At 37.8% G+C, this 16,563-nt stretch overlaps 1 pseudogene; it reads left to right on the top strand.

Moving 5' to 3' along the window:
* The first annotated feature begins 495 nt into the window (after positions 1–495).
* LOC145785888 (zinc finger BED domain-containing protein 5-like) lies at positions 496–2,096 on the top strand (annotated as a pseudogene).
* The last annotated feature ends 14,467 nt before the right edge of the window (positions 2,097–16,563 follow it).

Below are 16,563 nucleotides of genomic sequence, written 5' to 3'. Positions count from 1 at the left end.
AATTATTTAATTTTGAGTTTCTAAAATATGCAAACAACACTTTTATTTCTTTCCGTACTAAATTCTCTGCACTCAGTAAGCTACTGTTGTCGATCTTGCTCCCTGCTGTCATTGTTATTAATGCAATGCTGCTGTGCGAACTTAATGGTGTCTGTGACGAAACTATTATGGGTGCAATGTGAATGGTGTCTGTGACGAAACTATTATGTGTGCAATGTGGTCTGTGCAATTGCAGAATTGCGTTTATTCTGATGTTGGTTTTCCGACGTGTAGTGGCTAAATCCTGAACAGCATTACAGTTTTGTCTAAATATTTGAAAATGTCGAAGCGAAAGTATAGCGCAGAACCGCAGATTATATTAAGTATGGCTTCATTGCTATTCAACATCGTGGAGATAGCTTACCTCAGTGCGTGATCTGTATGAAAACCCTTTCAAATGCAGCTTTGAAACCAAGTTTGCTTAAGCGGCATCTTGAGTCCAATCATGCAGATAAGATGAATCGAGATAAGAGTTATTTTGAGCGACTTGGGGAGAACGTGAAGCGACAGTGCATGGATCACACAGGCCAGTTTTACCAAAATAATCCCGGAATTGTGAAGGCATCCTATGAAGTATCTCTTCTGATAGCCCAAAACAAAAAAGCTCATGTCATTGCCGAGTTACTTGTTTTGCCAGCAGCAAAGATATTAGTCAGAAATTTGATTGGAGAAGATTCAGTGGCAAAGTTGGATAGTGTATTGCTTTTTAACAATACTGTGAAACGACGCATCGAGGAAATGTCAGTTGATATCACTGACCAAGTGATTGCAGCTGAGTAAGAGATTCAAAGTTTGGATTTGCCTTACAACTTGATGAATCCACAGATGTCACAAACTGCTGCCAACTGCTTGTCTACGTCCGCTTTACACAGAACGATACTGTAAAAACGGAATTATTGTTGAATCATGAGGTGTTCACTACATCAAAAGGAAAAGATATTTTCAACTCTTTGGATAATTTTTTCAAGGAAAATGAACTGGATTGTGGAAATCTTGTCGGATGTACGACAGATGGGGCTCCCTCTATGCTCGGTAGAAAGTCTGGATTTCAAGCCCATGTCAAAGCTGTGTCACCTCGCGTCATAAGAGTTCACTGTTTCATACACAGGTTTGCTCTTTGCACAAAGGTTCTTCCTGCAAAGTTGTTAATGTGCTTGAACAGGGTAGTCAAAATCGTAAATTTTGTTAAAATATCAGCTTTAAATACTCGATTGTTTAAGGTTCTTTGTGAAGATCTTGGCTCAGACCACACTTGTCTCCTCTATCACACAGAAGTGCGCTGGCTCTCTCGAGGAAATACAACTAAGTGTCTTTTTGAAATGAGGAATGAATTACTTTTATTTTTCCAACAGAAAGACCATGAATTTCAAAACGATCTGGAGGACGAGAAATTCATTGCAAGATTGGCTTATTTGTCAGATATATTTGAAGCTTTCAATCATTTAATTTTAAATCTGTCATTTCAAGGGCAAAACTGCACTGTCGTAGACTTTGTTTCAAAACTGGGAGCTTTTATCCGAAAGGTGGAATTATGGAAAAAAAATGTGGAAAACAAGCGCTATGGTATGTTTAAATTTCTGTCAGCCCTTGAAATGGAAATCAGTGATGACTTTTCCAGAGAAATTACCCAGTACCTCTCGCTGCTAACTGCTGAATTGCAGCATTACTTTCCAGATACCACAAGCTGGCCCATACACCACAGATCCTTTCTCAGTGGACCCAGCCGACCTACCTGTCGGTACAGGGGAACAAGAGGAACTGATAGACATGCTGGAGGATCAGACAGCAAAAAAACAACTCAAAGAATATTCTGCAATAAACTTTTGGCTTAGTATGGCTTCTTCATACCCAACGCTAGCTTCCCACGCTGTTCCACAACTACTGATTTTTCCTTCTACTTGGGAATGCGAGCAGGGATTTTCTATTCTTATGAACATCAAATCAAAAATCGAAAGCGAATATGTGCCCCTGGACATGACTTCAGATGTGCTATTAGCAAAGTTATGCCACGCATCGATCAACTGGTGAAAGATAAGCAAAAACAAAAATCTCATTAAATTTAGTTGTATTGTGTTTGTGTTTGGTTGTGTCTTTTTCTTTGTTATTCTGATGCGTTCTGTGCTGTGTGGTGTAATGGACTCTGTGAAGTTTTGTTGCTAATTTTGCTACTTTCGCTGACTTTACATCCAGATTCATCATCTTGCAAATAATTTAATATTGGATGAAATTAGTTGTTTTGAAAATAGTGGTACGTGTTGACAATCCATGGTGGCTAAGTGGTACGAGAACATAAAAAGGTTGGGAACCCCTGATATAGATGAATTAACAAAGAGACTAAATGCATGACCAATAAAATGCTACATCGGTCGACGGTCAATCATGCGTGTTTAAATAATCTTATGTTTGCTGAGTGTTGACAATATGAGTGCTGACTGACATTGTTTTGCCCTAAGTCTGAAAGGTCTCCAACTAATTTGTCAGTTTGCTCTGAATATGCCAACTCTCACTATTTAATGTTTAATGCATCAAAGACACACTGCATTTGCTTCCGCAACAAACACATGAACTTGCAGTATCATTCTGTTGTGACCATTTAAGGTAAACACATTGAGTTTGTGCAGTCAACTAAATATCTCGGTGTGGTTATTGAATATTGATAGCATGTTGTGTGGCGATAGTGATGTAAAAAGGCAAATCAGAGCTTGTATTGTGCTGCTAACAATTTGCCTTCGTTTGTCAAACATCGTAGTGTGGTTGCAAAACGAGCTGTGTTTTGAGCTTATTGTATGCCTCTTTATAATTCACACCTGTGGACCGATTTTTCTCTGCTAAATGGAAAACAAAGTTTAAATTAGCCTACAATAAAGCATATAGACGACAAGACAAGTGTTTGGTTTAGATAGATATGAAAACGTGAGTACTCACCAAGTTTGTTGTGATATACTACCGGTAACTTAATAATGCTAATGCTATATATATGCTAATGCTTAATAATTAATAATGCTATATTGAGAAAAAATGTGTATGGTATAACTTTTTGTTAGGCTGCTCAGACTGCGAAAATAATCTAATTTGTATATACTTTGCTAAATAGTGATGTCTATAATTATCTAAGATCAAAATTTTATGATGTTGCTGGTAAATTGTTGTGCAAGGAAGATTGAGAATTGAGACGTTTGTAGTCTATTCCCTGTACATGTATTTTTCCTCACTTTTTTATGTAATTCTATGTGGATGTTTAACATGTGTGGTGTGCATATCTGAAACAAATAAATATATAAATCTTTCTTTCCAATTCAATTAAATTGCTTGGTATTATGGTAACATTAAACCAACATTTGCGTTTGGAAAACTTAGTCAGTTTTGTTAAATCTTGCTTATTCCATCTCAGAAATATTTTCCTCATCAGACAGTTCATGTTGATGCTTGTATAACTCATGCACTTGTAACATCCAGGCTTGATTATTGAAAGTCATTGTTAAATAACATTCCACATTGTACTATTTTGCGTCTTCAAAGAGCTTAGAATTCTGTCGCTCAGCTAATTACTTTAACACATAAACATGAGCATATAACTCCTATACTAAAATCCAGTGATGACGCGCATGCAAAAAATATTGACGCCGTCAGCGCAAACGTTCGGAAAACCATACGCCGTATGCGTCAACGTAACTTGTAAAAAAGTTGGCGGCGTCAGCGTCAGCGCATACACTGGCGTAAACTTCTTTTGTTCGCTAGGTGCCAAACATTCACAAGGTATAAACCACTCGAAACAAACAAGTTTTATTTTGAATTTCCACAAAGAAACACAAGCATCTGAAAGTGTTCATCTGACATTTTGCTGCATTTTGGTTTCAATATGTCTTTGCCCATTGAAAACATTCTTTCAACTTATTCAAAATTTGGAAAGTTTGATCAAAAAACATGCAAACAACAACTACCGGTAAGACATTAAAAGTATGCGTTGACGCTATGCACTAAAAAATCACAAAAACTTTACGTCGTAGCCTCAAGCGCAAACTATCCAAAAAAATGTGGCCGCAAGCGTTAGCGCAAACAAAAAGTCTATGCCGCAAGTCTGGGGCATAGAATTTGCGGCGTATGCATACATCTCTGCTAAAATCCCTGCATTGGCTTTCAGTACGGTGTTGTATCGTATTCGCTTCAAAATATTAATTTTCATGGTGTTGCTCCAAACTATTTCGACACTTTACTTGCTCATTATAAACTAGCCACAACTATGCATTCTCAACATCATTTGCTCTTGTGCAACCCTTCATGTAAGACACAAATTATGGAAATCGCACCTTCCCAGTTGCTGCTGCCAGTTGCTGGAATTGTTTGCCTATTTGTGTAAAAGAAGCCAAAAATTTAAATGAATTCAAAACTCGCTTGAAAACATTCTATTTCACTGAAAACTATGCCTGAAATTATTTATCGCCATTGTCATGTACAGTGCCCAGGAGCACAGTTTGCACTGTGGATATGGCGCTATACAAATGTTGTTATCAGGGGCGTATCCTCAATGGAAGCAAGGGAAGCATTGCTTTCCCTGTCAAAATTGAAAAAAGAGAAGATAATATTTTCCAGCAAAACAATTTCGTAATTTCTTTACCTGAATACGAATTATAATGGTTTCTAACTCATGCCCCCGTATGATTTCAGCTAGATTTTCATTTAAAAAAAGTTGGAAGTAGGTATAGCTGTAACTGAGCAGTTAAGCTGAATTTTTGGTGTTTTGTAATTTGAGCCGCAGTTTTTGCCCGTTCGTTAGGGTGCATCATCTCCCCCTTATTTTGGAAATTGAATTTGTTCCATTGATAAATGGTGTCCATTTAAGGTAAAATGACACCAAAAAAATTTTGGTGGTCAGGGGACCCTCCCTACCACCACCTCCTGACCCCCCTAGATCGGCTTTCAAAAATCGCCATAACTCAAAAACCCAACAAGATAGACATATTATGTTGTTTGGTACCAAATTTGTTGTAACTACTTGATTTAATGCAAATCTGCAGAAAAAAAACTACATTTAAAGAGTCTCACCCATTAGTTTCTTAGGAGGCTACCAGCACAGATGTGTAAATAATTGTAGTGTACAAGAAAACTCACATGCAACAAGCAGTTGATAACTTGTGCTATTTACTTTGAGGTTTGTGCTAATTTACAGCAGACACAGTTACCATAATTACTGACATAATTTCTCCATAGTGCAATTTCCATTGATGTGATTAGCTAAGTGATAGGGCAGTGATATCATTTCAGTCCTCCCACATTTTAGTTGGAATTATTTCTTCACTTTGTATTTTGTTCTCCCAGCAGTAAGCCATGTTGCTAACATAAAGTTAAATTCCAGTCAGTTAGATTTTCATGTTAATCAGTGATGTTTGGGTATATAACAGTGCTAGTTATTTAGAAAGTGTTATAACAATACAGTATAATATAACGTTTTTTCATTAACAGAACTAGTTGCTATAAAGTATCTTATTATCTAATTGCTATAAAGTATTCTATTTCTAGTGATTAGTTCAGTACAGACTTGAGTGTTTGCGTAGTTAAGCTGTGCATCACGGCTTCTACGAGAGCATCGGCTGTTGATATGAATGCACGCAGTGGGACGATTGGGAGCTCTTTATAGTCTTCTCTAGGTATGTCATTGTTATCTTTTTTTGTAACCAGCTGAGTAGCAAGATCTGTGGCATGTTTTTTTAATACATTTACAAAATTTATTCCATCAGGTGAAATGCAGTCAGGTTCATTTAAGCAAGGAGGAAGTCACAAACTGTCTTGAGACACATGACTAATTGACTAAAGTAAGTTCGAAAGTTTTTAAGCATTGTAATTTCTGGAGACCTGGAGGTTTTGATTCACAATACGTCAAACACACTGCCAACAATCAGCTCTCCAATGTGCTTTCTGCAGGCACATCACAGCAGTGGCTTGTCTAATCTATTTTGCAGCTCCACACAGCCTCCTGACCACAGACCAGTGTTTGTAGATGTGGTATCGAAAACCATACTTACAGCCCCATCTAAAGAACAGTTCCGGTCACTTAGTAAGTCAGAAGTGAAGTCCCCAACAATACTCCCAACTGACCGCTCATCGTCGGGGCTAAACGTTGGCACACCAAGCCGTTTGATCTCAAGATCTGTTAATATCAAAACTGGCATTATTTCATCCTTCTTATACTTGTCTTGAAATTGTAGAAGCAGTTTGGAATCCCAATGTATGTTATACAACAACGGTGGTGTCCAGTCTTCTTTGATGATTTTCGACATGCTATAATTCTTTTGTCTTTTGTATCAATCACATGCCGTGTATGACAATGCAAATTTTGATAACAACTGTGAATCAGTGAGCTCTTCTGTTCCTGAGTATGTGCATTCTATTCATGAAGCTTTGTAGAAAAGCTGATCCAGCTGCTGGTGAAATCCCGCATCTCGTCATAACTTTAACAACTGAATTTCTTGCCAGGATATTATAAGGCACATCCAGAAGCACACCAGTTTTCAATGTTCTCCTGTGTGCATCTGATTTTGTGCTATAGCTTTGCACATTATCATGCCCTGATGTTGCACTGTCAGACGTTTATGATGACCAGGAAAAAATGTCTGAAGGCACCTTTTCAAACTGACTTCTCAGTGCATTAACTGCAGCATTCCTTCTTTGATTCAGTTAGTCTTTTTGTTCTGTTTTTGCTTACTTTTTAGAAAATTTGATCGGTCATAACTTCCAATAGTTGCTGAATACTTTCTAAATAACTAGCACTGGTATATACCTAAACATCACTGATTAACATGAAAATCTAACTGACTGGAATTTAACTTTATGTTAGCAACATGGCTTACTGCTGGGAGAACAAAATACAAAGTGAAGAAATAATTCCAACTAAAATGTGGGAGGACTGAAATGATATCACTGCCCTATCACTTAGCTAATCACATCAATGGAAATTGCATTATGGAGAAATTATGTCAGTAATTATGGTAACTGTGTCTGCTGTAAATTAGCACAAACCTCAAAGTAAATAGCACAAGTTATCAACTGCTTGTTGCATGTGAGTTTTCTTGTACACTACAATTATTTACACATCTGTGCTGGTAGCCTCCTAAGAAACTAATGGGTGAGACTCTTTAAATGTAGTTTTTTTCTGCAGATTTGCATTAAATCAAGTAGTTACAACAAATTTGGTACCAAACAACATATGTCTATCTTGTTGGGTTTTTGAGTTATGGCGATTTTTGAAAAGCCGATCTAGGGGGGTCAGGAGGTGGTGGTAGGGAGGGTCCCCTGACCACCAAAATTTTTTTGGTGTCATTTTACCTTAAATGGACACCATTTAACAATGGAACAAATTCAATTTCCAAAATAAGGGGGAGATGATGCACCCTACCGTTCATGTAAGAGCTACCTTTAATAAGTTAATAGCTGTTTATCTGCTAATAAATTTCATACAAACATTATTCTAAAAGTGTTTTCAGAAAGCATTATAATCTACCGTATTATTTGAGTGTACGGTAATTTTGCAAAAATTTTTCGGGGGGCATGCCCCCGGACCCCCTAGAATACGCGTGCCTTTGGCAGGCTCTTACCCCCCCCCCCCCGAGTTTTATTGCTTTCCTTGCTTAACCCACCAGGATACGCCACTGGTTGTTATTATTATTATTAATACCGTAACCGTGGTCCTTGCAAACAAAACAAAACAGTGACACGGAAGTGGTATTTCTGAACTGATTCTAGTGTTGCCATTTAAAGTGTTTTCATACCAAATATCTTCTTCAATTGCCTTGCCTGAACCAGACATCGACGGTCTCAGATAAATAATTAGCCCAAATATTCCTATTACGTATATGTTGCATGGATGATTGTTTCTGTCTTGTCGTTAAATTGTTTCAGATGACTTTGTCTTTGTCTGCCAAATGCCCGCTTTCCAAAAATTTTACCAGTGAAAGAGAGATGCTCCGGTTTTTGCTTTCTTAATGTATGGCTCAGAAATTTATATTGTCTGGTTTTTATACTTTTTAACAGAGATCTGGTGTAGCAGACGTCGTATAATCCAGACTATCCACTCATACATAGCTGTAAGTATTTAGCCTACAGCAACATTCCGAGCGCGATAGTGCGGCGGGAATGACTAGAGAATAATGTCTACACTTCTTGATTACATGTATATATTTATTGATTGATTGATTAATTTATTTTGTTGTGCAATATCATAACAGCAAAATCATTAAATGATGCAACACGCTTAACGAACACAATTGAAACAAAGAAAAATAACAAAAGTACTACATTGCATCGTTGAAGTAGTACCTAAGTATATCACAACGGGAAGCTGCGAAGTGACCATGACGGTCTTCGAGTCAAGCAGCCACCCTCAGCCAAGTCTATGATAAACATTTAGTAAACATTACACTAAAATATCTACACTAGCAACAAAAAGTCAAGACAGAAACAAACTTGCATCCATGATATGACAAAATTACAAGTTCCAATATTAGGTGTTGATAGTCAACGATTAAAAGCTTAAAGAGTATCGGTCCACATTAGTAAATTACACTGCAATCAACTTTAATATTCTGCAGTTAGATAGTTTTTGTAAAGTTTTTTTAAATGAGTCAAAAGATTTTTTTTAATATCTAGTGGGATTGAGTTCCATATTTTTACTCCACTATAGGCCTGATGCTTCGTTGAAGTTTTGTAGTAGCATACAGAGGAACAAAGTAATTATTATTTTTGATTGACCATCTTTCCATTCAGCGGCACCGAGTGAATGGAATAATTCCCCGTCAACAACACTTCAACAATCGGAAAAGTTCACTCTGTCAATCTCGGTAACCACCTTGCGTCATGAGCCTCTACATCTACAAGTATGCGAAACTACAGGAATTAACATATCAAGGCTTTGTCAGTCCGAGGATAAAGATTCAAAAACCAACCAACCATGCAACATAGCCTATGTGGGCTACAACGCTAAGAAAACGTAAAACTAAGTGTCGTAGGCTAAATGTTAAACTGCTGTGGTAACACTTATTTTACGTAACTTATAAAAGTGTTGTTGATAAGAATTAATAGTAAGGCTGTCTGACTGGGTGATGAAATTTCTATCTATCTAATTTAGCTATCTGACTCCATTATCTAATTTCCACACAATTGTTATTCGAATTATAATTTTTAGTTATCAGAAGGTGTTCGTATAATATTGTAGGTCTATAACACAAATTGAATTTAAACATTACAGAATAGTGAAATTGCAAAACAGTAAAACATTATCGCGAATTATTACATTTTAAGTAGACAAACAATTTAATGTTTTCTGAGAGCTGAACTGGTTTGATGTGAGCTAGTCCGATTTGATAGAGCTCGTCCGATTTGATAGAGCTGGTTTCGTGTGAGCTCGTTGTCTAATTGAGCTGGTTTGATGTGATAGAGCTCGTCCGATTTTATAGAGCTCTTTGTCTAATTGAGCTGGTTTGATGTGATAGAGCTAGTCCGATTTTATAGAGCTCTCGTCAAAGGACGAACAAACCATTTTATTTTGTGTTCCCTTTTTCTTATTTACTTCGGGAGCAGTTTAAATGGAAAATTACAATTCTTTAGGTAGGAAATTACGCATGATTTGAAATGGTTCATTTAGTTAAAGAAAGGGAATTTATATGATGAAATAATGGATCGCTACACTGCCAGTAGCAAGAATGCGCTCAATTTATTAGTGGCATTCCAAATTCCTAAAAAGCGCACAAATATTTGAATTGCACAAATAGCCTACTTGAATTCCTATAGCTAGTGCCTTAAATTTCCAATAAGCGACGCAATGTCCTACACAGGGATACCTAGAATATCCCTAGTCTTACAGAAGAACTGCAGGGGATGAAAGGCCTTCAGGTTTCACAACCGTAATCAGGCCCGGATTTAGGGAGGGCAGAGGAGGCAGGTGCCCCGGGCCCCCCGACTTTTGAGGGGCTCCCCTACGTGGAAAAAATGTGATTTTGCGTTATTTTTTCATTCAGCCTTTGAAGTTTCTGCAAAGTTAGGGATGGTAGAAGTAGGGGATTGCTCACTCAAAAAGAAGGTGGACAACTGGAGGGTCATAGTGTCATGACAAAATTTGGTGCAACTACAGCTTGAGGTCTACCGCCATATGTCGCATAGGTGTAGCGTGTTTGACCTGTCTACGAGTGTACAAAGTGTGTATTGCCAAAATAAAGGTATGAAAATATGTGATATCATGCTTATGTAGCCTAATGCTATACTAGTTATGATAATGCAGCAATAAATTTCACGCTACAGTGGTAACAGTAGTTAACCTCAAACTGCTGCAGCAAGGTTTTGTCGATGTTCTAGCATCCTCAACCTCGCGCAAAATATAGCAATTCATTTGTTAAAAATGAATTTGCGTAAAAGCAAACAAAACTTTTTGCAGTTCTGCCAATTTTTAAATTTTGCAGTGACCCTCCAGCTGTCCAAAACGCAAGAAAAATCAATAAAGCGAGTCGTCTCGTTATTGCACTGTCCCTATGCAAAATACTGTGCAGTGCTGTATTAATGCTACCGTACTGTAGACGTAGAGGAGGTTTTTCGCGCCGTAGGCGCTAAAAAAGTTTTTGCACGGGGGCCCCCTGACGTAAAAGTGCCCCGGGCCCCCCATAAGCTAAATCCGACCCTGACCGTAATAAGACCTAAAAAACACACAAGAAAAACCGCAGTAGGCTACACGCTACATCTGGTTTGGTTCACTTGGTGTAAAACTTCTTTAGGCCTATCTGCTTTCTTTGCCAGCCATGAAATACATTGAATTCTACGAAGCACGATATTTCAAAAGCATTAATTTTTTCAGCCATTTTTGTTGAGATATTCCAGGTTTCAGAGTTGTAATGAAAAACAGCATAAATATAGCATTTTAAAACTCTAGACCTTAATAGACCGAGAGCCTACGACAGAAGATTTCACCCCATAAGGTACAAAAGGTTTGAGCCCTTGAAGTTACTGGGGTCAACCATGTCACTCACAAAAAGTATGGAAGATTGACCGCACCGGGTGGATCTGGACCCTAGAGCCCCCTAAAAAGCCCAAAAAGGGGGTTAATTTCACCCCATAAGGTACATGGACCAAACTTGGTGAAAACGAAGTTCTATGTCAGGACATCACAAAAATATCAAATCTAACAATATTTTCGAGTGGAAAGGTGATGTAAGACTCCCCCAAAGTGACCCCCCAGGGGGTTAATTTCACCCCATAAGGTACATGGACCAAAGTTGGTCAAAACGAAGTCTTATGTCAGGACATCACAAAAATATCAAATCTAACAATATTTTCGGGTGGAAAGGTGATGTAAGATGCCTTCAAAGTGACTTCCCTTAATGTGACCCCCTCGGAAGGTTTATTCCACCCCATAAGGTACATGGACCAAACTTGGTCAAAATGAAGTCTTATGTCAGGACATCACAAAAATATCAAATCTAACAATATTTTCGGGTGGAAAGGTGATGTAAGATGCCTTCAAAGTGACTTCCCTTAATGTGACCCCCTCGGAAGGTTTATTCCACCCCATAAGGTACATGGACCAAACTTGGTCAAAATGAAGTCTTATGTCAGGACATCACAAAAATATCAAATCTAACAATATTTTCGGGTGGAAAGGTGGTGTAAGATGACTTCAAAGTGACTTTCCTTAATGTGACCCCCTCGGAAGGTGTATTTCACCCCGTAAAGTACATGGACCAAACTTGGTCAAAACGAAGTCTTATGTCAGGACATCACAAAAATATCAAATCTAACAATATTTTCGGGTGGAAAGGTGATGTAAGATGTCATCAAAGTGACCCCCAGAGGGTTTATTTCACCATAGAGTACATGGACCAAACGTGGTCAAAACGAAGTCTTCTAGGGCACCACAAAATATCAAATCTAACAATACTCTCAGTTGGAAAGGTGATAAAAGACCTACCCAAAAGTGAATCTCCTCCTATAGTTTAATTTACTTCATCCCTTTCTCGAACCAACCTTGGTGTAACGAAAGTGCTATGCCAGGACAGTACGAATGGATTAAATTTAAAAATATTTTTATATAGGTTTTGATGAAATACATTCACAAGCTGTCCCATGATGCATGAAATGGAACTATAGCCTACTTTACAAAAAGTTTTTGTATAAATCATATTAAGTCAATCGAAAAAAGGCAACAGGACATGACAATACATGGCTTTGTAACACCAAAAACAGAAAGTACGTAAGAAGCATATAGGCTACAGTAGCCAGAAAATTGATCCAAGATCTTGATACCACCACTAAATGTGGACTTAATCGAACAACTGACTATCCAAATCAAAACGTTTCGAAATGAATCATTTGGAACGTTAATTTAGGCAGTAATGAACATTTTCCAGCTGCTACAATAAATAACCCAATAAACCCAATGTAGTAAATTTTTGTTTAATGCCATTTGCTTCATGTCTCCAATCAGTTATTGTAACTGTTCATTCATAAACAGAGATTGTTTGTGTAAATGTAAACGGTAACTCAATTGGTTAGCGCGTCACTTCTGGAACGAAGAAGCTTCAAGATCAATAGCGGCGCTGGTTCGACTCTCGGGGTGTGCGCTTGAGCAACGCACGTTAAGGGCTGCTCTCCATTCAGCGGCATCTAATGGATGGAATAATTCCCCGACAACAAGCCTTCAACAATCGGAAACTTCACTCAGTCAATCTCGGTGACCGGGCCTGCGCCAGTGATTCAAAGCCTCTACAAGTATGCGAAACTGCCAGGATTAAGCTCTGCAAGAAGCTTTCCCAGTCCGAGGATAAAGATTCAATCAATCAATCAATCACTGGTGTCGCTTTTACTTTCTTCGTCTTATTCTTCAGATTCATACAATTCTCCTGTTATATACAGAGAAATAAAGACTGTACGAAACAATTGCTATTATGCACTACAGATATGCGTAACATACAATAGTAATTTTATTATCTTTTACAGACGTCTATTTTTCTTCGAATAATGCAACATTGCAACTTACTATTAACTGGAAAAAGTTCAACATTTATTTGTTATTTAGTGCACCCAGGCATTTTTCTCAAGATTGCAGAAACTATTGGTTATAGGTTCCTAAAACGAAACTTTACAGCCAGTTATTGGCTAATGTTTACAGTAAGAAAGTAAACGACTGATAGACCAGGAGAAAGTTTTATATTTATAAAGGGTAACCCAAGCGACATCCAATGCTGTTTACCTTCTTGACTTTCCTGGATGAGATCAGATTCCACGCAGAGACATCTAAAGATGCTTTATACCTTTACCTTCAAACCACACCACTTTATAAGAACCTCCTTCTTCTTTCCAGCCATACTCTAGCAGCAACGTTGCTGCTTGTTCACTTCTAGTTGAAGATAACCACCATCTTGTGATGAGATGTGTGCGCCTTGTCTTCTGGAGAAGTACTCGTAAACAAAGTGGTAGAGTACTACTATCTACAGTAGCTTCTGGTATGCATGATATCCTTTCATTTTCTTTTTTGGATTTGTAGCCGTCTAAAAACATTTGTAAACGGACTTCGTTGACATAATTAATTTTCTTGTTTTTGTACATGTTACACACAAAGTTCTCTATGGCGATGATAGTGTCTTCACTAATTTCTTTGTCGTGTCCGAGTTGGCTAAAAGCTGCCTGCGCTTCGTGGTTTCCTTGGAGTAATTTCAGCGGCCGCACTTTCCCTTTCCTGCTAAATGACGAGGTGTAATCAGAATCTGTAAAGGCATGATATGCAGGTAAACACTTGCAAATCGTCACTCCAAGTGCGGTAGGCCTATGCAGCTGGTTGATGTTGATGTACCGCTGCGTGTTATTGCTTTGCAAGCCAGCTTCTATCCATATCTTTAATGAAGGATCAAAAGTTCCATAGCAACCTAAGCCAATTACAAGACAGTCAGTGTCAGACGTGCGGATAACCACATTGCTTGGGGCTGGTACATCGCAGACAGCTTGCTTTATCTCTGTATATAACAGGAGAATTGTATGAATCTGAAGAATAAGATGAAGAAAGTGAAAGCGACAGCAGTGACAATGAAGAATAAAGAAACGACCGTTTACATTTACACGAACAATCTCTGTTTATGAATGAACAGTTACGATAACTGATTGGAGACATGAAGCAAATGGCATTAAACAAAAATTTACTGCATTGGGTTTATTAGGTTATTTATTGTAGCAGCTGGAAAATGTTCATTACTGCCTAAATTAACGTTCCAAATGATTCATTTCGAAACGTTTTGATTTGGATAGTCAGTTGTTCGATTAAGTCCACATTTAGTGGTGGTATCAAGATCTTGGATCAATTTTCTGGCTACTGTAGCCTATATGCTTCTTGTGTACTTTCTGTTTTTGGTGTTACAAAGCCATGTATTGTCATGTCCTGTTGCCTTTTTTCGATTGACTTAATATGATTTATACAAAAACTTTTTGTAAAGTAGGCTATAGTTCCATTTCATGCATCATGGGACAGCTTGTGAATGTATTTCATCAAAACCTATATAAAAATATTTTTAAATTTAATCCATTCGTACTGTCCTGGCATAGCACTTTCGTTACACCAAGGTTGGTTCGAGAAAGGGATGAAGTAAATTAAACTATAGGAGGAGATTCACTTTTGGGTAGGTCTTTTATCACCTTTCCAACTGAGAGTATTGTTAGATTTGATATTTTGTGGTGCCCTAGAACAGTGGTTCCCAACTCATGGGTCGCGACCCAAAGTTGGGTCGCCTGATAATTTTTTTGGGTCGCTTGTTTTTCAGGCATATTGTATCTTGGGCGAAAAAAATAACAATAAAAAAAAATTTAAAACGTGATGAGATCGATCACAAAACTGGAAAATATAAACACAAGTCATGAAGCGTTTCATGTCGAGACATCGGAAAGCTTTGTAGCATGATCGTAGTGCAAGAAGTTTTAACAACTTTCGCTTTTATTATTGTTATTATTATTATTAAATGTAAACCCAACAAAAATTCCAGTCTCAAACATAAATTAACTTGACAAAGTTACGGGATATATATTGCAACGTGCACTATATGTCACGAACGCTATGTCGGACAAACTATGATAAAGTTTTCCACACGTTGGACCACGCATAGTCTGGTGTGGTAAAACGCATCAAAGACAAAGCCCCAAGTGCTGTATGGACTTATTGCTTTCTCCACAGAGAGGCCTGTGCTGCAAAAAAGCTGTCTCAAGAGCTGCATAAAGTGTTGAATGATGTGAAGTGTGTAAATTTCATCAAAACAAGTCCACTAAATCGGCATTTGTTTTCGTCTTTGTGGATTCTGATTATTATCAAGCATTGCTGTTGCACACAGAAGTGCGATAGTTGTCAAGAGATTGAGTTCTGAAGCGAGTTTGTAATGTGCGGGAGGAGATTGCTATCTTCCTGAAGCAACAGAACTGTGTGAGATTAGCCGAGAAGTTTTTGCAACAAGATTTCAACGCAAAAGTTGCTTACCTTGCCGATATATTTGACTCTCTGAATTCTCTAAATTTATCTATGCAAGGCAACGGTTTTACGGTGATTGATCACGCCGCAAATGTTTCTGCTTAACACAAAAAACTCATATTCTGGAAAAGTTATGTCACCAGAGATGAGTACGATATATTTCCTCAGCTAACGTAATATATCTGTGGCAATGAAGTTGATATTAAGCAAACGATAATTAGACACCTGGAACAGTTTGCCAAAAAGTTTGTGCACTACTATGGAGAATCTCTAACACTTAATAACCAAAATGATTGGATAATTGATCCATTTGTTGGAAAAGATCTGCCTCAATTTTCCATCCATGTTGCAAAACAGTTTATGGACATAACGACCGAAGTAGCAAACTGTATTTCTTTTGCGTCCTTCAAAGACAAATACCCCAAAGATTCTGCAAATATCCACTTTTGGGCTTCCATGTACAAAGTGTATCCCACAGTTTCACAATTAGGGATTCAAAAACAGATTCCATTTGCAACAACTTGGCTTTGTGAGATTGGATTTAGCGCCATGTGTGTATTGAAAACTGAACAGCGAAACTGGCTGGAAGTTAAAGCCGACATGCGGCTATGCCTAAGCAAAATAACGCCTCGATTTCAAAAAACTCACTGACAGCAAGCCAGCACAGCTATCTCATTAGTGATTTGATAAACATATTATTTTCGGAAAAAGTTACTGCTTTTGTAGTGCTGTTTGTTTGCAACACAATCTTGTATGGCTTTTAAAATATTACAATTTGCTTGGGTCGCAAGATTTTACCGAACTGAATTTTTTTTTAAAATGGGTCGCCTTAAAAACGAGTTGGGAACCACTGCCCTAGAAGACTTCGTTTTGACCACGTTTGGTCCATGTACTCTATGGTGAAATAAACCCTCTGGGGGTCACTTTGATGACATCTTACATCACCTTTCCACCCGAAAATATTGTTAGATTTGATATTTTTGTGATGTCCTGACATAAGACTTCGTTTTGACCAAGTTTGGTCCATGTACTTTATGGGGTGAAAT

This window comes from Aplidium turbinatum, chromosome 16 (assembly GCF_918807975.1).
Source record: "Aplidium turbinatum chromosome 16, kaAplTurb1.1, whole genome shotgun sequence".
NCBI lineage: Eukaryota > Metazoa > Chordata > Ascidiacea > Aplousobranchia > Polyclinidae > Aplidium > Aplidium turbinatum.
The sequence above is the reverse complement of the archived record's forward strand: the minus strand, read 5'-3'. Positions and strand labels throughout refer to the sequence as shown.